At 34.1% G+C, this 23,079-nt stretch overlaps 1 protein-coding gene and 1 long non-coding RNA gene across 5 annotated transcripts in view; one reads left to right on the forward strand and one right to left on the reverse strand.

The window, feature by feature from the left end:
* Positions 1 to 21,796, reverse strand: part of LOC138124579 (uncharacterized) — a 67,736-nt gene extending 45,940 nt beyond the window's left edge. Inside the window, exons 1-2 of the long non-coding RNA XR_011157199.1 lie at positions 21,782 to 21,796; positions 21,662 to 21,732 (exon numbers count right to left, since the gene is read on the reverse strand). This is a non-coding gene — a long non-coding RNA (uncharacterized lncRNA). The remainder of the gene's footprint in view (positions 1 to 21,661; positions 21,733 to 21,781) is intronic.
* Positions 1 to 23,079, forward strand: part of Dgk (diacyl glycerol kinase 1) — a 166,574-nt gene that overhangs the window by 115,413 nt on the left and 28,082 nt on the right. The gene's annotated exons all lie outside the window — the stretch shown is intronic.

The raw sequence follows: 23,079 nt of genomic DNA on the forward strand, positions 1-23,079 counted from the left end.
AAAGTTACGGGTGGTTGCGAGCTGCCGTGAGCAGATATGCAAAAATCATTACGCCAAAATGTGGACAAGGAAAAACAAAAATCGACCTGTTTTGGGATTTTGTACAAAAATCACCAATGTCCAAGTTATGAATTTTATTCCAGTTAAAGTTTCCCCACTATAAACTTTCCCGGTTATATGCCTAACTTGACATCTGTCAAAGATAACATCAAAATTTACAATAAATTAATGTTTTTTAAGACTTTGCCCAAACGATCACGAAACATGTTCCGGTATTCGGCCTGTTTTACAGCACTTGGCTGACGCCTCGTGCTTCAAATTTCGACCTCATACCTGAAAAGTGAGCTGACAGCGCTACTCATATGAAAATAACTATTATATTCATGTAGCCTTGAATAATGAGAAGTAAAACATTAAATACATTCCGAAGAAAACGAGTCAGTAAGAGAATTACCTTAACTAATAATTTAATAAGTAGTTTTCAATATCATTTAAGTGTACAACTTTTCAGAATTTTTAATGAAACTGATCTGGTAAGATGGAAATGGTCCTATCATAATAGCGGTTACGTACTTTTCTTTTGCGGCCACTGCTCAGTAAATAATTCCACTGATCTGTCGTTCAAACCAGATGGAAAATTCTTAGGGTGAATCGGAAGGAATCCTGATAATCCAGGACCAGAACCTCCACGTGCTCGCACTCATCCAAGATTGTCGATCCGCGACCCACGTTCTTGCTTAGGAGTCTTAGGACAATCGGTCGCAAACGCAGACGGGGTTAGAAATCTTTTTTTCGAATCACACGTGCACCTGTGGTGATAAATTGGCACCAATCCAGACTTCGTTAAATCCCTGATGATCGACGAAAAGGAGGAACTGTTAGGTTTCTAAGACAATAACCACTGTCGGAGGGGGTTTCAATATGGTTTCTTAGGAAACTATTTTTTTTTTTTAATTTGGACATCATGAGTCTACACAGGGAGAAAACACTATTGCAATTTCCATCGTGCAAACGTATTTTTTACATCAGGGGCCAGTTTACAGAAGCGAAATCAAGTTAATCGTAATCAAATGCGAGATTAACTGAACACGTGATCAGATTGAACCAATCGAAGTTTCGGATTTGTGGGTTAATCGCGCATTAAAATTTAATTCTCTTTCTATAAACTGGCCTTAAGTCATGTAACATAAAAAGTACTAAAACTAATAAAACAGGAATACATATATTATTATTATGTTGGTATTCGCAAAATGTTTTGGCAGGCTTGTATTCCTACGGTGGATATGCTTAATTATCATAATTGCATGCGTTAACTTTAAGTTTCAGTCGACAAATTGTCGATTTTTATTTGTTAAAAAGTGTATTGTGTTGAATAAGCGACATTACCAGTTGGATACATAATTATACTGACGTATTTATTAAGTACAGTTAAAATTTTAGTAAAATAATAAATTGTTTCTGCAACTGAACTCCAGCTCCATTGTGCAGATTTCTTTAAAAGGATTGCATTGCAATAATTCTAATAAAATTTTAAAGGAATAATTATTGTTTTGCTTTTGATTTCATACTTTATTCAGATTCGTTGCCATAATGTATTGTAGAAAATATAAATGTATTCACTTAAAGTCAGTTTAAATTTTGGAGCTATTTATTCACATCAAAATACAGGTGATTCTAAAATAAGTTTGGAAAAAAAAGGTGGAGTATCCTTGACACAAAATCATTCTGCCTAAATGACTTTTGGAGGTGAAATCAAAAGGATGAAAATTACCCCATATCTTTGTATTTCCGACACCTATGAATAGGGAAAATTTCTCTGAATTTGTTCACTTCATTAGCAATTAGTAATGAATTCATAATGCCCTCATCAATTCATAATTGCAAAGATGCCATTTTTTTTTAAAGAACACGTATAGTGAAAAATAAAATCTTGTATGCACCACGGCGTCACCGAATGATTACGCCCATCGAACGATATCCATCTCTCGGGCTAAAGCCCTCGAGCTGGATTCATCGTTCTCCGGGCGTAATCATCGTTGTAACGCCCTTGGTGCATAAATAGCTATTATGGGCACCTTTATACTTTTAGAATAAATTAAGTAGATTATAATCAGGTGATGTATAGCTATTCCTAGTTCACTAAATTAGACCTGCCTACGAGTATATACAACGTGTAACAGAAATAAGTCCATTAATTTTAACCAATAATAATAGAACTCTTCAAGATGAACAATTTTTCTATGTACCATTTTTTCCAAATCAGCATTTTTTTTGGAATTCGCCCAACATCCCCCCCCCTAAATTAATGAGCTGTTTGTGCAAATCTTCTAAGCACAAGTTCTAACAATGGACAGTATAATTTTGTTTTTGTAAAAATACTTAGAAACGGTCGTCACAGATACTTTGAACAATCATCGCAATATTTATAACAATTAGTTTACACTTTCTTGTTTAGTCGAGTATTCCTGTCGACCAGATAGCATAGTTTCCAGTGTCGGGTAGCGAAATTTGTGGAAAATTTTAAACAATTTTAACTCATTAACGAGAACGTTTACAAAAAAAAATATATTTAGAAAAGTTGTTGCTCTTGATGAGTTTTATTACCAGTTCAAATTAATGTACTTATTTCTGTTACAAGCTGCATGTATACTTTTTAAATATGAACGGGATAACTATTTATAAATGCCATTCAAGGTGGAAACGCTGCAATCGTTCGGGGCACTTTTCCAGATTCCGCATTATTATCGGAAATGTTTGTATTGTAAAACAAAAATGTTATGTACTTAAGTTGATTAATTATATATTAATTTTATATGTAGTTTGTTAATAATAATAATAATAATACCCCTATTTTTTCTTCCTTTTTAGTTAACATTATGCCACCTTTATTGCCGACGTTTCATGCGTTGTCAACATTATCAGCTAAAGTTTATATCGGGTGTTCATTTAATATTCTGGTAGCATCACCTATGGAAATCTGTTGTTTTGAAAAACGGATGTCGCAGCGTTAAAATACGACATAACCTCACTATAAAATAACAGCATGACACGAATTATGATAAAAATTAACACAATTACAATTCACGCACAAATTAATCAATTTATTAAACGAGGTGCTGGAAATGTCTACCTTCTTCTTCGCTACACTTTAATGTTCGCATTTTTAATGCATTTATTACATTTTCTAACATGTTCGGGGCGTTATTAATTTCTTCAATTTTTCCTCTAATTTTTCCATCCTGTTGAAAGTATCCTTCCTGCAGTTCATCAGCATGCAGTTCCTCAAAAAATGGTTCCAAAATTTTCTGTCGATACTTTGCTGCATCTATATTGCCTAAAACCAGCAATTAATTTAAAAAAAAAATGATTTTGAAATCATGAAAATTACCTTCAATTACCACTGTCATACAGTAAGGATACAACTGTACATCTTTTCGTAACAATTTGTGGCACGTTCCTACTTTCCTACACAAGGTTCAGTTTGTTGCGATAACTGACGTATTGAAGTGTGGGGCGCATTTTGCATTATTTCCCTTGCAGTTTCAATACCTGCAGCAGTGCCTTTTAGCGGCCGACCTGTGGTTTTTCTTTGGTAAACGCCTCCAGTTTCACCAAACAACTTTACACACCGGCTCAGGTTATCTTCGAAGGTTTTCCGTCAACAATAACATTGGGAAATTCGGCGATAAACTCTAAGCAGTTTTGTACGGAGTAGATCCATGAATCATTCATTTTCAAACCATTGCGATTGCGAAAATAACTTTCAATCAAAAACGTTTTCTGCTCTAACGTGAACACCAGCAAAAAATAAACGTCTCTGAACGGAAATGTCAAAATGTGACAGTTCTACTCTAATTTTACTAACCGGAAGTTCAAACGACGACGTGCCTTAACAAAAACAAAATATTTCCACAGGTAATGCTACCAGAATATTAAATGAACACCCGATACAACAAACTACTATGTTTTTTATCATGATTAATATGTAATATATTTTTTCTACTTTGCGTTCGTACTGATGCTATTACGATACTGTTTTGCGTATATAATAGGAAAAGGCGTGATATAATAATAATACTAAAAACAGTGAAATTTAATTTTTTAATGTTGACGGATACTGTGGTGTCGCGGCAGACCGCAGACGTGCCCTTGGGGTTTTAAATTTTTTTTATTTTTTTTTTCATTGAAAAAGTGACAAAGTAGAAAAAATACTGTATGACATCTCGTTTATAAGGCATTTTATCGCACTTACTCCTTTAGGGCACTCCTCGCTACGCTCGTCGTGCTCTAAACCCGTGCGTGCGATAAAATGCTTCTTATAAGACTCGTATCATAATATACTATTTTGACTTTTTCAATCTCACGACGATTTAATTGTCTGTGTGTCTTGAATTTTGCACCTTTAATATTAGCAATTTTTTTTAAATCATAAAATTTTCCCTGTATTTGACTTAATTTGTCATTAAATCAGTTATCTAATTTTTCGTTTATTTTTCTAAAGAGAGCAGATATTCATAGGTTCAACAATTAGATATAGGTATGTATCAAGAAAGTTTTCAAACAGTTTTTCAGCTTTTAAACTTTGATCATTAATAAAAAAAAGTTCCGTCAGTATTTTCTACAATATTATACACATGAAAAACAAACCTGGGAATATTATTTTTATAAAAATATGTATATGTGGATCGAGTTAAGGTTGGCTGCCTGAAACAATAACAATCATGCTTATTCCCAAATAGTTTGATAAATACTTATAGATTGTACTCAGTAAAAAGATTATTTTTGTCAACAAGAATTATAAATATATTTTCCAGGCAAGCTTTTTTAGGTATATGTTTGACAACAATTTGTTTTATCCCTTACGACTTGAAGGCAGACGTTATTATTTTTCTGCAAAATATGCGAAATTCTAATGTTAATATGTACTAAAATCTCCAGTTAACACACTGAAATTATTTTTGATCGTTTTATTATTTAACAGTAAGTCACGCTCATAAAAAATGTATCAAGATCACAACTAAAGATTTGTATAAAGTTGAAATTTTTATATTTTGTACTGTAATATCGTCAACACTGACTTCATCATTATAAGTTGTCGGCTTTAAAATATTCAACACTCTGCGTGCAAATACACATCCACCACAATAACGATCTAGAAAAAACACAAATAGCAAAATAAACATTTACATTAATTACTCGTAGTTCATTTTTGTCATCAAAAAGCTAGTGTTTTATGATAAACAACTTCTTCAATTAGTTAAACTTAAGAAAACCATGTACCTACTAAAAATAAGAGTGAAGGTATTGGTATCAGTAACCAAATTCTAACGATCAGCGTGCAAAAGAAGCATTTTTTGATAGATAGATAGATAGATAGAGAGATGTTTTATCAGTTACACTGATGCCTCCGCCGCCCCCTTTTCTTTTGACTAATATTTCACTTTATCGCGAAATCTCCTATTTTTATTCAAATACGTAACTTTTAACAATTTGTATCTTAAATTGTTCAGTCTGCGAGTGTATTTTTATTAAATCTTCACTTTTGACTCAAACTTCTTTTAAATGCACCTTATTACATTTTTTCTCCCATTTCTCATATTCCTTTTGACGAAATGAGCCTCCGTACGAATTATGTTTTACGACTTAGAGATTTCATTATCCTTTGCGACATTCATTCTTTCGTCGTCTTTTTCGCCAGGTCCATTCTCATGGAGACGCCGCAGTAAAAATTGTCCAACTTCATAATCAACCAGCAGAATGCATGGTTCATGTATTTTAAATAGTTTTTTTTCTGTTCGATAACGACGACGGCGACGACGACACAGACCGATCGCTCCGACGTCTGCCCCACTTCAGTCCTCGGTTTCTGGTAATTATCGAAAGAAGTCGAGCGATTAATCAAGCGAAGACGTGAAGTCATCCAACGGATCTGGCGTGCTATCTCCGGAACGAAGTGAACCTCATCTAGACGGAAGAGCCGCGTAGTTTTGTCGATTACGGTTCGGACGGACGTAAACGCAACGATAAAACTGACGAGCAAGTCAATTAGCAAATCGACGCGGCTTTAAGCGATCGCCTTTGTTAGTTGAGTGAATTTTATCGGACGGAAGGGTTGTGTCGTACGGTGGTTGTCAGATAAACACGTCCCAGGACACGGAAATTGTTTCGCTAAACTGACATGACGGGGAGTGTAATGCAGGATGCAGGAATTTCAGCGTTCCACGGCAAATTCTGTTCCCAAAATTAGTAAAATAGATCGAGATATCAATTCTTTAAAGAAAGCACATGTTCTATACTTTGTCCAGCGAGAAATTGGGAGATTTTAAATTGACTAAAATGAATTAATTATTTGTTAATAATGAATCCTTTATCTTCAACGGTAAAACCCATTTTACCATTTATTCTGGGATAATTGTTGCTTACAATTACAGTAAACGTCTGTAAACTTTGCCGAAATCGGAAAGTTGTTTTCTAGGTTAATAGCAGCACATCGTTAACGTTTCTTTGACATTTCCGCGAAAAATCTGCTTACTAGTGACGTCGCGTTCGGCAATAAAACTGCTAAATTATTATTAAATTATAAAATGTTGCTCTTATTTATTTTATACATTTTCTCCATTATTAGATAATAATAATAAAATGCATATTTATAATTCCAACGTCTAAAATTCCAGGTAAGATTTATTATAAAGTAGCGTTTAAGACCATAAATTGTCTACGCCCATGCATTGAACGCTTATTTGCAGAGAATTCCGCTACATGACATGATAATTTGCAACGCCTGCTCTGATCTATTTTCTTTTTGATCACATTGTATACAAGTATGTATATGTATACAGTGATTTTTTTTAAGACTGGCCATAGGGTTTTACATGCTAATTTTTCAAACCCCTGTTAACTTTTGTCCTCATGAAAGTATTCAACCAAATTTTGTAGTCAAGTTGTGGGATATGATACTGTATTGAAACAATTTCAATTTAATAACCAGAAGCAAGGAATAAGCTAGCAAAAAAACGTTTGAATTCCGTTTTCTTCAATTTTAAATTTTCAGTAGGCTGAAATTTCACTTAACATTTGTAATTTTGATATGTAATTAATTGTGTAATTGCTTAACTGCCTCTGGAGGCCATTTTGAACATTTCATTTAATTTTTATTGAAGTAAAGAACCTTGTTATAACATAAATAACAAATAACATATCCCTATTAAAGTAATGCTCAGACTATTTTTTGCAAATAACATTTTATTTGTAAATTGTCTATTACAACCATTTAAATTTCACATACTATTAAAATACTAAAGCCATTTGAAAGTAAACCAAAATGTATTAAAAAAAAGAAAAAGAAAAAAGTTTCACCATTTAATTTTAAATTTATTCTCAAAGTTGGTATTGAAGAGTAACAACGCAAAAAGTGAAGTCAGATTTTAACAGCTGATCCGTGATCTTTAATCCGTGGTGCGTTCACAAGCGACTCTTCAACGCCTACTTAGAGTTGCAGTATGTGAAGAGTCGGTTGCGACTAGTTGGGAATCGCAGAATTCCATATTTTCAATAACAACTCATATATTCATTTCCATCAACAGCAGTAAATGTTAAGCCTACATAATTTCCTGTCATAAACACTGACAGTTAACATTATTTTCTCATCATTAATTGTATGCAGAGTCATTTTTGCCAATTCTTCACGTCGACACGCTCCTCCTAGGCCCATTATCACAACTACCTCTTTCAATAATTATAAACTTCAGAGGGAATTTTAGAACAAAACTGTTGATAGATGCATATCTTCATGTGTAGAAGTAATATTCATCGAGGGTCTCTAATAGGAAATTCGTAACATCCTGTTTCGTAAAGACTTTAGAGTTTTTCGGTTTATATTCCACATCTTTCAGAAAAGGGCTCATTTTAATAAAATTTGAAATATCCACATCCTTTTTCACTTTAATCGTCCCTTTTAAGCATTCAGTGACGACTTCATAAGCTGGAGGACTTATAAATCTTTTTTTTTTCTATTTTGCGTTTAGAATAAACGTTTTTTTGTTCGACGAGCCCCTTAAAGGCTGCAAATCGCTAAAATTTTTAAAATTAGCTTGACGTTTCGTTTTGATACGTGGTGACATTTATCAAAATCCTTTCACATAGGAGAAAATTCTCAAATTCTGACAGTGTCGAACAAAAAAGTCTATTTTTTCTCGAGTGTCTAATAATTTAATAAAACTACCTCCTCAGTTATTTCTTTCACTTTTTTCCTAACACAAAATACACCAAGTTTCAAATTCATCATATTTCTCCCGCGATGTAGCGTGTAGCAGATTGTTGCTGTAAGCTTGGGCTGCTTCCCTAATTTCACTCATTTATGTCAATTACGTGCTGGATTTAACACACAAAACCATGTGTTTTCACGTTTTAAAAAATTTGTTTACTGATCTGATTACTAGGAAAATCCACGATGGACTCATCTGTATTTTTACGAATTTTAATAACCTATTAACGAACGCAAAGTATAAAAAAAACCATTTTTCTACTTTGCGTTCGTACTGATGCTATTACGATACTGTTTTGCGTATCGTAATAGGAAAAGGCGTGATATAATAATAATACTAAAAATAGTGAAATTTAATTTTTTAATTTTGACGGATACTGTGGTGTCGCGGCAGACCGCAGACGCGACCTTGGGTAGAATCCTTCAACTTTAACGGTTTTAAATTTTAAATTTTTTTTTTTCATTGAAAAAGTGGCAAAGTAGAAAAAATACTGTATGATATCTCGTTTATAAGGCATTTTATCGCACTTACTCCTTTAGGGCACTCCTCGCAAGCTCGTCGTGCTCTAAAACCGTGCGTGCGATAAAATGCTTCTTATAAGACTCGTATCATAATATACTATTATCTAATCCCGTGGGATAAATGACACTTATCCCAGTCATTTGAGTGGAATAAGGAACTTCATTACCGGACGCATTTCATTACTCCACTCAGTGGGATAAGTAAGTTATTATTCCACTGAGTGGTGGTGTAATGAAACTGCCGGAAATAAATAAGATTTACCTTTTTTTTAATTCGGGGCGGTCTTAGATAAAATTTTGTACATAACACGTGGGCTAAAGCATATTACAGGAAACTCGTGTGATTACAGATGAACTCGGGCTAACACCCTCGTTATCTGCAATCTTCACACTCGAATCCTGCAATATTGCTTTTATCCCACTAATTGTGTAAATAACTATTATCTAAAAAATAATACATGTAAAAGTCCTTTACATTTTTATTATTTTTATTTATTGGCACCAATTGTTGTAAAATGTGTTTTTAACATATCTTTTCCATATGATCAGTCCAACTCACTCGGACAGAATAGATGGGGCAAACAGTCACTCAGCCCGGTCGCTATATTAAAAAGAACACTGAAGTCAGAGGTTTTCTTCCAAATAAATAACTGATATAGCTGAATATTCGTATATACCCGTTTTCGTGATGTCTTTAGCAATATAAATTTGATTATTTATTTTTTTTGGAGACGTAACTTAACGTAGTTGCAATAATTTCGTTGTCGCCTGGAAGTCATTGGCCTAAAGTTCATACTGAGAAAAACACTCAGGCTGTCCAACCTCGAATGAAGATGAACTTCAATTATCCTTCAGGCGAGTGTCGCAACAGACTGACTATCACTGATAATTTGTCAAAGAATTGTACGAAGAGATCTTAGTCGGTAGCTCCACAAGAGTCACCTGCTGCCCCCAGATTACAATAAAAAGTTTGCTTATTGTAATTGATTTATAATAATTTCCTAAATAACGATGAGATTCTCGATCGTACCTTTTACACTGATTAAGCGCGGTTCCATCTGTGCGCTTTCAGACACTCTCAAACAATGAGAATATCGAGTGCAGATAACCCTCTTTCGTGAAGCTCCACCGCATCCTTTAAAAATCGGAGTATGAGTTGGTATGTTCCTTCGGAGATTGATTGTACCCTTCTTTTTTGAAGATTGCGTAACAACCAAAAGGTATCGGAACTACATTCTCGATGTTTTCATGAATCAACTGCACGATAAGGAATTGACCCATGGGTACGTTCAACAGGACGGGGCTGCAGCCCATACAGCTCGGGAGGGTCTTCGTTATTTGCGGCAGTTTTATGATGACCGGTTAATCAGTCAAGATCTACGGCGTGCACGATCGCTTGATCACCCCTTGATTTTTAGCTGTCTCCTCGTTTAAAAAACATACCATATACAATGGGGCGTATTCCGTAACTGCTTCGGTAAATTTTAAAGGGCGTTAAATTAAGTTGTCATAGCAATGACCAATCAGGGCTTGAAATTTTAAATTTTAAACGACGCTAAAATTTTAACGCCCCTTTAAAAATTACAGAATACGCCCCAATATGTGTCTAATTTCACCCCTACCATTTTCAGCCCTTACTCAAGAGTAATTTCAAAACACATTATTGTTAATTATTATTGTTTATTTAATTATCGTTATTGCATTAGGAAATTACACATCTCACGCGAGCTTGTTTGTTGCACCTGTTTGTTATAACCTAATTTTGATCACATTAAGAGTTCACCGTACCTATGGGACGGCGACACGGTCAAATATAACGGTGGCTCATTAAAATTAAGATAATTTCTAATTTTCCTGAAACTGTTGAAACACGTTTGAAAATTCAATTTTTTAAACTTCAAAGTTAAATATCTCAAAAACTTTCCTTTGTAATCTAACACTTTTTTTACAAAGAGGTGGTAAAAAGTATGTCCTCTTTCATAATTAAGCATTAAAAATGTAGTGCTAGAGGTTAAGGACTGTTAGAGGAGTAGTAACGGACAACCGTACATTCAACGTCCCGCTAGACCCCTACAGAATGAGTCATCCTAAAATTTGAAATTTGTAGACAAAGATAAACCCATTAGAACTTTTCGCGGGACACCTGGTATAAGTTGCCTGCATATTAAATGCATTAACAGAAAAGTAATGAGAATTAATCTAGTGAGGCAAATCCGTCATGGTTAATATGTACGTATTGTATTTTATACCTGATCCCTTGGAAAGTTCGAAATCGTTAAACTTATTCATTTTTCAACAGATAAATATAAAATCATGTTTCAAACAATCATAGTTCATTTTAACGAGCAAAAAAATTCCCGAATGGGAATCGAGTCCCGTGCCAGCACAGGCGAAAAGCAGTTGTTATGAATTTCGTGAGATTTGATTATCGAATTGAAAACTCTGTTTATTATGAATTTAATTTTATTTTGAAACCATCCTCGATCGGATTATTTAAAGATCCGATCGACAAATAAATATAGTTGCGATTTACTTTCACCAACCGACGACTTAATTCTCTCAACGAAAAGAAGAAAAAAACCTTCTATTTTTACATCCGGCATTTCAACTGCATAATAAATTCGATATCCGCTATAAATACATCGTTAAATATAAACCATTCAGTTTCCTTACTCATAAAACCATTACTTCTTTTCGCAGGCGCACTTTTACAATAACAAAATGTTCCAGATTATTGTTATCAAAACACGAGTTTACCGTCGACGAAACCATAAAAATTTGCATCGACATAAAAATGCGCTAAAAACGAGATTGCAGCCGGCGTGCGTGGGGGATCATTTTCGCAGCGATGGAGCTAAGGGAAGCGCTGGAGGATGTTATCTTCAGTTGGTGTTATGCAAAAGCGGCAAACACCGATTCCTGCAGAATAACCTGTGATTTATTTGTTGTATTTTAGATGAGTCAACGGCATCTAAATTTAAACGGTATAAAAATATTCAAGTCAGAAGTGTATGTACTGTATTTATAGCGAAAATCGAATTCGAATCTGGACCACATACATTGTAAGTCGGCTTTTTCTCCATTAGGAACCTACTAAAAATCTCACACTGGTTGCGAGAAAATAAACACAATCGACACAATCTGAAGATAATATTAGTTTATTCTTGAACCGCTGGCGCTGCTTCAAGTGTCATCTTGACAGAACTGACAGATTATGTAATCTTGACAATTTTAACTCCATCTGGCATACAAATATGTATTTTGTAGATCAGATATAAAATTAAAACTTCAGTCCCTGCAATTTCTATGTAAAGGAATTATTTTTCAAACATTGTAGGGTATACGAACGATAAAAATAAACATTTACTAAATCATTACTAAGACATTTCGTGGAAAACACCATTCTTCCAAAGGAATTCATTCTTGTTCTTCATCAAGCCATCATTAGCAACGATCGTCTTTTATCAAGCCTTTCTATTTACTGATAGTGTCCATAAACCTTTCCGACGTCCAAATTGACTTCTAGAGATAAAGAAAAAACCACTGCTACTACGTCCAATTCATTAGCACTCACAAGGAAACAGCACGAATTGACACAAGAGGGATTCGGAGGGAATGTTGTTAAATCGAGAGTATATGACCATCAGGCAATTATTGCCATAATGGGATTTGTCTCGGAAATTCCTAGTATAGCCACTAGGGGGCATCAAATTTTAGGTATAATTGGAACAAGGTCATTCTCTGACACAATGACAAATGCTCTAATGTGAACCGGTCTTTATCTATTATATGTTGTACAAAGTGTCTATAAAAGAACGTATACTGGCAGACACAATATTCGGACACCCAATAAACCTAAACCAAGTACCTACAATTATGTTAACAATAAGCAGTAACCACAGCCATAAATCACTAAACTGCCCCTGGAATTTTACAATACGGTCTATCGTAAGAAATTTTTATAAGCGTGTTTGCAATCTCCCATTGATTTACAACCAACCCACCCTTCCTATTGTGGGACTAATTATGGGCTCTTGGCTTGGGTTTATTGGGTGTCCGAATATTGTGTCTGCTACAGTAGGTATATCAAGAGTCCTGTGGAATTGTGCTGCTCTATAATTTTATTGTGTCGAACTATATCGAGCCGTTGAAACCGGCAAATCAGATGTCAAATTATTAAATCTTAGCGTCAGTTGTGTTGTAGTAAGTTCGACGTTCTAGTTGTTTCGTTTGTGATTTTCTTCAGTTTTTCTATATTCTAAATATTTTTCATCTTAAAACAGTCTGTCATTAAAGAACTCACATAACCTCTGTTTTTCTATTTGGTACATACCACAATATGCTAGAGAACGGCAACAATCAAATAAATTCGAATTCCACAGGACCCTTGATATACGCTCTTTTATAGACACTCTGTATAATAAGAATTGTCATATTCCTTTTGTCAAATTTTAAATTAACATTATGTAAAAACTGAGGCTATATTTAGCTTGACAACCTTTGACAATTCAATGTATTATTAACATCTGCAATAATAACAACTCATTATGTAATGATATTGTTCCGAAATTATATTTTAAAATAATTTTTTATATGAAGAAACATTTTAGTAGAATTTGTCAGAAAACTCTTAAGTGCGATAATTGAACGCTGTTCAAAAACATTGTCGTGCAAATGACTTATCTGTCACTGTGATCTGATAAGTAATAGGAACTGTCATGAAAAATGTGTGTTATTTGCACCACAATGGTTTTTTTATTTTTGAACAGCATTTAGATATTATTATATTTAAGTTCAAAATGTGTCAGATCAGGCATATTTCCAAAACATCAAATTTAATAGGCCTAGTTAAGTTGGTTAAGTTAATAGGTCTTCAATGTTGAAAATTTTGCAAGAAGAGTTTTTGATATTTAATGATAGCGTCGTAACCTCAGTTATATTTAAATATATCCAAATAACTTAAATCACAATTTATATGCATAGTCGGTTTTTCATTACTGTTTTATTTGTTTTTTATGTGGCCGAACGTCGAAATAATACGTTGGCCTGGACCTACGTGAAAACTGCTTTTCTCATGGTCAGTTTTATTAGGTGGTTTATAGTACATATACTCAGTGACAGTGGTCATCTATTTTCAGTTGCTCTACATGGAAAAACTGAAAATGTGTTTTACAAAGAAGCCTTTACGTGAATATGGTAAAACGCAATGTTTTTTTTATCTTTGTAAGTAATTATTAATTAATAATAGTGGTACTCCTGGCTCTGCCCAGGTAAATTTTTATCTATTCTAAGTATCGGGTGTTCATTTAAATTTGCGTTCAAAGTTGGCGTTGAAGAATCGATTGCGTAAAAACACGTTAAGATTTAAACAGCTGATCCGTGATTCATAATCTGTATACAGTGCGGAAACTTTAACTGGAATAAAATTTGTAACTTGGACATAGGCGGTTTTGGTAAAAAATCCCGAAACAGGTCGATTTTTCTTTTCCCTTACCCACATTTTGGCGCATATGGTTTTTGCATATCTCCTCCCGGAAGTGTGCCACCACCCCTAACTGTTTTTTTTTCAAATGGAAGTGTACGCCAAGTGACACCTTGTTTGAAAGCTCTCTTCGCAAAGAAATGCAACGCACTATTTGTTTCCTCAATATTTTCAAAGCCTACGTGCTAAAAAATAAAAACCAATTTTATAAGTTGAATTCTATTTAATGCAACAATTGTCAAAATGGGCAACGTTTTTTTCTTGCCAAATTGCAAATCGATAGTAACATGCATCCCTTACGTTTCGTAATATTTCCGGTGTGATTTGCTTAATTCCATGTCAAATACATTGCTTATGTCTTCAATACTGTTCGGTTTTAGGCATGAAATTAGGCAAATCTCACCGGAAATGTTATAAAACGTAAGGGATGCATGTTACTATGGATTTGCAATTGGCCAAGAAACAAACGGTGTCCATTTTGAACATTTGTTGCATTAATTTTTTTATTTTTTAGGGCGTAGGATTTGAAAATATTCAGGAAACAAATAGTGCGTTGTATTCTTTGCGAAGTGGGCTTTCAAAGGAGGTGTCATTTGGCATACCCTTCCATTTGAAAAAAAAAGTTCGGGGTGGTTGCGAGCTTTCGGGAGCAGATATGCAAAAACCATATCCGTCAAAATATGGGCAGGGAAAAACAAATATCGACCTGTTTCGGGATTTTTTACAAAAATTACCTATGTCCAAGTTATAAATTTTATTCCAGTTAAAGTTTCCACACTGTATATATTTATCCCTGAAAATATTCTATTTACCATTTTTTAACTTTACTGTTTAGCGAAATCTACCCGACTGAAGCCGGGCCAACATCTTAATGTATAACAAACTCGAAGAAATTAATCTTGAAGATAAAAAATTATAAAATATACATAAAAAGATCACTTGTTCTGTAAAAATGAACGTAAGAAGAAATAAATAAGAACTAACTGCGTAATTCTTTAAAAAATCATGTGGGACGGTACTCAAGACTCTAATATCTGCCAACGTAAAATTGCATTTTGTAATAATGTATTACAAAATATCACAACCAATCTTGAATCATGTTCGCATTTTACGATTCCGCTTAACCGTATTTCACGATTCGGTAAATATCGGATCTAAGTACTTACAGAAAAATCCTTAAACACACTTATCAATGATTTTTTTTTAATCTAGAATCGTTACGCTATTCGGAGAAAAATATAACTAACTTTTCTATCAATACAATACAGTTCATTTCATGACATTGTTTGTTGTTGCTCTAATGTAAGCGGTAATAAATTATCATTTTCATGTTCGTTTCCTAAGATATATAACCGGGAAAGTGGTATATAACTAAATATATATACTTTCCCGATTATATACCTAACTTGACATCTGTCAAAGATAACCGCGAAATTTAGAATTAATTAATGTTTTTTAAGATTTTGTCCAAACGAACACGAAAAACGTTATTCAATATTCGTGCTTTATCAGTTTTCAGGTATTCGGCGTGTTTTGCATCACTTGGCTAACGCCTCGTGCTTCAAATTTCGGCCTCATACCTGAAGTCATCTGACAGCGCTGCGCTACTCATATGAAAATAACTATTACGGTACCACATAAGTGAGATAATAATAGAGTAATAATTTACCAATGCGTGGATCGTTTGATATCAGTTGACTATTTGGAATTAATTAAATAACGTAACACTAGTCTCGAATTGATCTTTAGATTTAAATGAACTATACTCTGTTTGTGAGGCCGATGCAGCTAAGCCATAAAACGACCGAAGCGCTGACAGATTCCAGTGCGTCCAAAACATTTCATGAATAATTACTTATTAGCAGAAGAATTAATATTTCTAAGAAGATGAACTTTTTGGATTTCCTGCTCTAAAGTAATATCCCTTACCTAGCATCTTCCAAACATCATGTTTTCTCACTCTCACGCCCGCACACAGCTTTCAGAACGAGGATGGCCAGTTGGTTAACGTAAGCCGAGCGCAGTGTCTTCCCGACAAAAGAAATTTGCATATGCGTGTGTTAAGCGATGATTATTATTGATTTATGACAACCCAGTTTTACGACTTATTCGCAACAATATCAAAAACCGACTTTAACGATTTAGATAGATGGTTTAATAAACAAACCAACTTTGATTAATACTCTGCTTTGCTACTTTGATTAAATCTTCAAACTAATTGCAAGTATTGACCACGGTACGTTTATTGTATCATGAATATTGACAAAGACAACATTAGAACAAATAAAAAATGTTTTCTATTTCGGTGTCACAACGAGCATTTTGTGACACCGAAAACAGTTGCACAAGATCAATTTTATAGCATCGTTTCTAGTGATTATTGAATGTGTGGTTGGTATTGATAGTAAATTTCAGTGTTAAATGCGATGTCATTTGAACCTGAATCCATGTTTTGGATCAAAATAAACTATTAAGGGGGTAGATTATTATTGCAACAACATTTGCTTCGTCAATACCAACCCAATTCCATTAAAATAAAAGTCACTGGTGATTATTTTATATTTTTAAATAAATGAAGCTGAAGTAGAAAAAATGAATCTGGGTAAATTGCTCGAATGCAATTGCTCGAAGACGAATTGCTCGAAATCAGCTGCTCGAAAGTCAATTGCTCGAATATGACTTTGCTCGAATTTCAAGTTCCTCGAACGGCAGTTTCTCGAAAGTGTTTTGCTCGAAAGTAATTATCATACACAGGATAATGCGGTGATTGTTATTACAAAGGCCACATCCGTATTGCATTTAATAAATTAAAAAAAAAACTGTTTGACACAAAATTTTTAACTTCTGATTTTTACACTGATAAGAGGATTCATTTCTAACATTTATAAACGAAATTACCGAAGAAAAATATGAATTAGATTTTAAATCAAACGATATTAAAAATCTGAAGACTGGTTTTATCTATGATGTGGGATTTGTAATTGCGGTAAGGCGGTAAGGCCATTAGCGATCTTCCGGTGCAGGCATTTGAGATTCCACTATTTTCTCCAAGGCCGCAACAGTTTTTTTTTTATAAAACAATAAGTTTATGCAATATTCAATTGGGATATAAGGTTAGTAAGTGCATTATAACATAACAGAATCGAGAAAGAAAAATCGCTTATACGAAAAAAAAATGGCTTCGAAGTAATTTTTTTACAGGAATATTTTGAAGGCATTAATGTCATTATTACGACTAGTCCGTAGTTACTAATAATTACTAATTACACTCCAATTACACATTTTCGACCATTTAAATTCGAGCAAAACATTTTCGAGAAATTGCAGTTCGAGGAACTTGTATTTCGAGAAAAGTTACAATCGAGCAATTTCATTTTCGAGCAATTGATTTCGAGCATATGATTTCGAACAACTGCATTCGAGGAATTTGCCGGAGACGGAAAAAATATCATCTTACACTCGTTGCACAAGACATGTTGTCGAACTCGTTCTTTTAGAGCACTTCTTGCTAAGTCACTACGCTCGTCGTGCTCTAAACCGCCTCGTTCGACAATATGCAATGCAACTCGTATAACAATATATGTACGATTAATAAACTCGCATTCGACCTACAATCTAGATTTAAACATCAATTTTAATTTAAAAATTTAGAGGTTATAAATAATTAGCCAATTAATTTTTCTAATTGAATTTTGACAAAAAATGAATGCACAATCAAGCTTTTCCAGAAATTCGACTGAATGTTCGTGAAAAAAGCAATTGTTTCTCTTGTTTTAATTACAGCGTGGAAGCTTGGCAAAATCTCGTGCTTAAACGAGTTTATTAAAATGGATGTTCATTAATGTATCTCTAGTCGTTCAATATTTTCTCATAAAGTAATTAAACTGTTAGCAGCCTGCTGTACTGAACTTACAGTAGGGTGTGGTAATCTTGTAACTTATCACCCTCAAATGTAATGTAGAGGAGTTCGTTGGGGTTTAATTCAAGATTTCGGCCCGTCCCTGAATACTAGAAATGTATAGAGAAGTTGATGAATAAATAAACAGTCGTACAACTATATTTCATATATAGAACTATGAAAATTCATTTTACTGAAATTTGTTCAACTTCTCTGCATATAAATAATTAATTAATTAAAATTAAAAAATATGAACTAGTGAGACAAAATAGAAATGAAATGAATGCAATAATAATAATTAATACCCAAGGACATTTTCTAGATTTTGCTTTATAGTAATTAAGAAAATAATTGAAACGAATTAATCAAATAATTAAAACAAGAATTAGTACAAGACGGTACGCTAAGTGGGCTGTTAGATGTAGGAAAGGGTATGTGCTCGAGTAGGGCAAGGACTAACATCCATAGGATTGATTTAATCAGAAATTTAAATTGAAATTAACGTTCCAGAGGTCTCAATTACATTGGTGAAATTCAGTCTTGGTTTAATGAACGGTAAAAATGTAGTCCACAGAATATTCCAATTTTTTTTATTTTAACTTTGGCGGCATGTTTAAAGGCCCATATTACGTCGTTGATCCTCGTAAAAACGTCACATAAAATTTTATTTATATTTATTTTCCATTTTGCTAAAAACTCTGCCAAACGTTACACCACTAACGCGTTAATTTTTGTCACAGAAACAAGTTGCCGGTGACACGATAATAGGATCATCAGAATAAGATCATTTCACGGTCCCCAAATTCATATTCGCGATATGTTGCTGTTTGTGACATCCCATTATTACATCTGTGAATATTATGTCACTATAGGTGCAATCAAAACCAGTTGAGAACTATTTACGACGTTATCGAATTTTTCTCTCTTACTGGTAATTAGGATAATTTCATTGTTTGCGGTCGTAATACTCGTACATGTAAAGGAAATGCTAATCTCTATTGATTTCAACGTAAATTGGGTTAAATATAACTTATGATCACCAAAGCACTGAAAACAAAACATAAAGTTGTTGACTTTCAGCATAAAATTTTACGATTTCTGAACTAAAAATAAATGACAATCGTTCCATTCTCGATTTACGTGTCGTTGTCATAAAATTGTCATGAGGAGAACTAGGTTGTAACTGTGAGCTTAAAGTAACGAAAATTAATTTTTTTATCAAAATAGGATTAAATAAGAAAACGAACGAGAACGGTTCATCATTTATTGTCCATTTTGGTGGTGGTGCCTTTTTTCTGTTTAAGCTTGACCAAGCATGTATTCTGGAAATTCATCCGTTCTTAGAAATGGTAAAATCTAGATATCAGTAGTAATACAAATACAGTACATTCCGGATTTAGGGAACTCGCTTCCCGTTACAACGTACCACTTCAAAAGTCCCAATGTGAAATTCATAAGACACAATATACACGTATGTATTTTTATTTGGTTCATCACGTACAGTAACATACCAATTCTTTTTCACAGGCGAGCTTTTGCAGCCAACTCGAATGAAATTCATACAACAAATTACTTACGTGAATGACCTTTTGACCGCCGAAGAATTAGATGATAGCATTTCTGATTGTTTTGCGAAGACCAGTTTCTGGTAATGTCAGTGAAAAAAACAATATGCAAACACATAAATGTGCTTCGAAATGTTTTATATTCTGTGTAGAATATAAAAACAGCATTACAAAATACATTTGACAGTTTGACCAAGGTTGAAAATTTCCTTGAAGGATTAAATAGAGTCACAATCACAGTAGTATATTGTTAATTATACGAGTTGCACAAGACAGTCTTTGTCGAACGAGACGATTTAGGGCACGACGAGTGTAGCGAGGAGTGCTGTAAAGGAACGAGTTCGACTCCATGTCTTGTGAAACGAGTGTAATATGCTATTTTTTCTATTTTTATTTTTATATTTTAAAAAATATAATAATTTTTTAACGAGTTCGTTTGTAAATTGGGCTCTTTTTAGCATGAATGGGTAAAATTATTATGTAAGGTAACAATTTTTTTCATTCATCGTTTAGGTTGTAGGAAGGTCTATTAAAAAAAAGAAGAATAAAGTAGGGGTTGTCATTTAAAAAAACCAATGATGACATCATTGTGCAAAAATACATGACGTCTTAAGTAAAAATTTTATGTCATAAGGTGGCTAATTAAAAAATAAAATTGACCTGTCCGAGCGTTTTGCTTGAAAACATTAAATAACGCAATTATACATTTTGTTCCTTACTGTATCACCACACTGTATAAGCTGTCCCACCTAAGACTTTTAGGTCTTTAACCTCTATTATTGATGGTCCGATTTTTGTGAAATTTAACAGATAGATAATTTAAAGGGTTACTCAAGTACCTTCAGTCTTAAAAACGCCATTTTAACTCCATTTATTTGTGAATTAAATCGTTTAAGATTATACTAAACTGTAGAACAATAATGAACAATGACTTCCTCAAAAATTCCTAACAGCAGTCGTACTACAAGAAAAAGAGGGAAAAACAGTGTTAGTTTTCCAAAAGGTATTAAAACGCGCATATCGATGATACTCGTACATATAAATGAGCATCAGCGTGAAATTTTGGACATTCCTGCAATTTCTGTTCAAATGTCAGGATTTGACTGTGGTTATGTGTGATAATGTAAAGTTGCGCCACACATTTTCGATGCTTTCATTTTTCACAACCGCTGTTAATACCATAAACTTTATGAAACGTACGGTATAAATGACTTTATTGTGTTCAGATTAATTCACATAAATTTATTGTATTGCTATGTGGAAACCCACAGAAGTTCGTATACTTTTTCTGTTATCGATAAACTTTCCGATTACTTCCAAAGATACAAATTTTATGTGGTTATGTGAAGGCTTATTTTTATCCACAACAGAAAACTTCGTATACCCACCTTCGTAGGTACATCATCAAAGCAAAACTTCACCAATCTTACATCGCGATTCCGCGAAAAATGAGTTCCGGAAGGAGCAAAGTTGATTAAGACCCAATCGACCTCAGGACTTAATTGTGAGCCGTAAAATTCGACTGCCCCCAACCCCAGTCGTAAATATGTGAACAATGTACCGATGTAATAAAGGTTCCCAACGACCCGACCACAAAGCAACTGCAAATTGAAATTACCTAATTTACAACCACCATAAACATCTGATCGTTCCGAATTGATCCTCCGCCCGCGTCGTAGTCGTCTATTGACAGTCAGTGTCGTTTTCTTCGGGGGGATTTTTGAGGTTTTTGATTTAATTGTAAACAAGCTGAGGAAAAAGCCGGCGTCGCGTTTCAACGGCAATAAATTTCTTCAGAGAAAGTTGGAATATGAGCTCGGTAAAGTTGTAAGAATCCTCCCTTTTGTCGAGGGTTATGTCGATTTAGTCGAGAGTGGGTGCTCGAGTGAAAGTTTTTTCATTTCGCGGGGTTAATTAGGGGGCGGACTTACCGTCGATTAGTCGAAGGATTCGCTTCTTTCGGATCACAGCATCAATGGGTCGTTTGCGTTATGTCGGCGATCTGAAAACTCCGAATGAAAGTTGGAACGACTTCTCCTGAAATTACAAACAGTGAAACCGCTGCACCGGGCTAATATATCTCCGGCGCTTTAGTGGACGTTTTCCCAATTTGGCCCGAAATTGAATTCGCCGACGAAAATAAAGAACAAAACAGGTGGAGCACACAAAACAAAATGTCGTGACGCTACCGCCCCGCAATACCCTACCTAATTTATTAATCGAGTCTCTTCCCCCGGATGACATATGAGTTCCGTCGCCGGTTGACAAGTTGTAGTGATGTCGTCTTCATGCTATACTTGTCCACTGTAATTCCACACAGGCACCGTTTACTTGTTCTTGTTTAAGACACGACTGACAGCGATATGATTTACGACTGGATTATCCTTTATCAGGCTGTCCTCTCGACGTTCCGATGCCACACACTACGCCATTCATTGAATTTATTACCTCTTGTGTGGATGTCTCGAATAATCCCCATCAAAAAACACATCACCATGTCGAAAGGCCAAGAGAAATATCGACGCCGAACTCGAAGCGTTTTTCTATATTGACTCCCGAGACGTCGACGACATGAGAGACGATTTTTCAAATCCAGATCGTTGCCTGAATATGACGACACAATTTAAAATAAGCCAGAAAGAAAACTTCTTACCGAAATTATCAGTGAAGTTATTATTTTACAGAATATACAGCCAATAAATTTAAAAAGGTTGATGAACAGTAATTGAAGTAAATTATTAGATCTGACGTTGCTACGTTAGTAAGGTGGCCCCAAAAATAAACATTTTCAATTTCTCGTGCTTCCTGCAACGAAAAGAACTGCAGTCTACGTTTTTCAATATTCTGAGAATGAGAGCAGTTCCGAATGCTCAAGATCTAAAACGATTTAAAAGAAAGAGACTTGGAAATTGGTAATTTCAGAGCAGTGCCAGTGTATATCTATCTACAATAACAATTCTCTTTTCAATTGAGTTAAAATGAAAACAAGAATATAAAGTAGATAAAATTTCTTCTTGTTACTTATACCACAACTCCAAAAAGGGTTCAATACTTAAGTATCAAAAAAATTAGGGAGATTATTTTTCTACTCGAATGAAGAATGAAGATTTTTCTGAGAAGGAAATTTATCTTGAAAGTACAGTTTCGGTATCCTCTAGAAGACTATGATTTTTTTTTAATTCATGGTGGCAGTAATGAGTAAAGATAGTTTTTAATGAATTTTTACAAAAAATGTAATACATACTAAACGAAAGTTCATTTCGAAATGGTATTAATTAGAAAATAGAGACTGGTCGTATTCCTTTCTGCCATGCATAGAAGAATATAGCCCAACATTTCCGAATGGCAT

This window comes from Tenebrio molitor, chromosome 2 (genome assembly GCF_963966145.1).
Source record: "Tenebrio molitor chromosome 2, icTenMoli1.1, whole genome shotgun sequence".
NCBI lineage: Eukaryota > Metazoa > Arthropoda > Insecta > Coleoptera > Tenebrionidae > Tenebrio > Tenebrio molitor.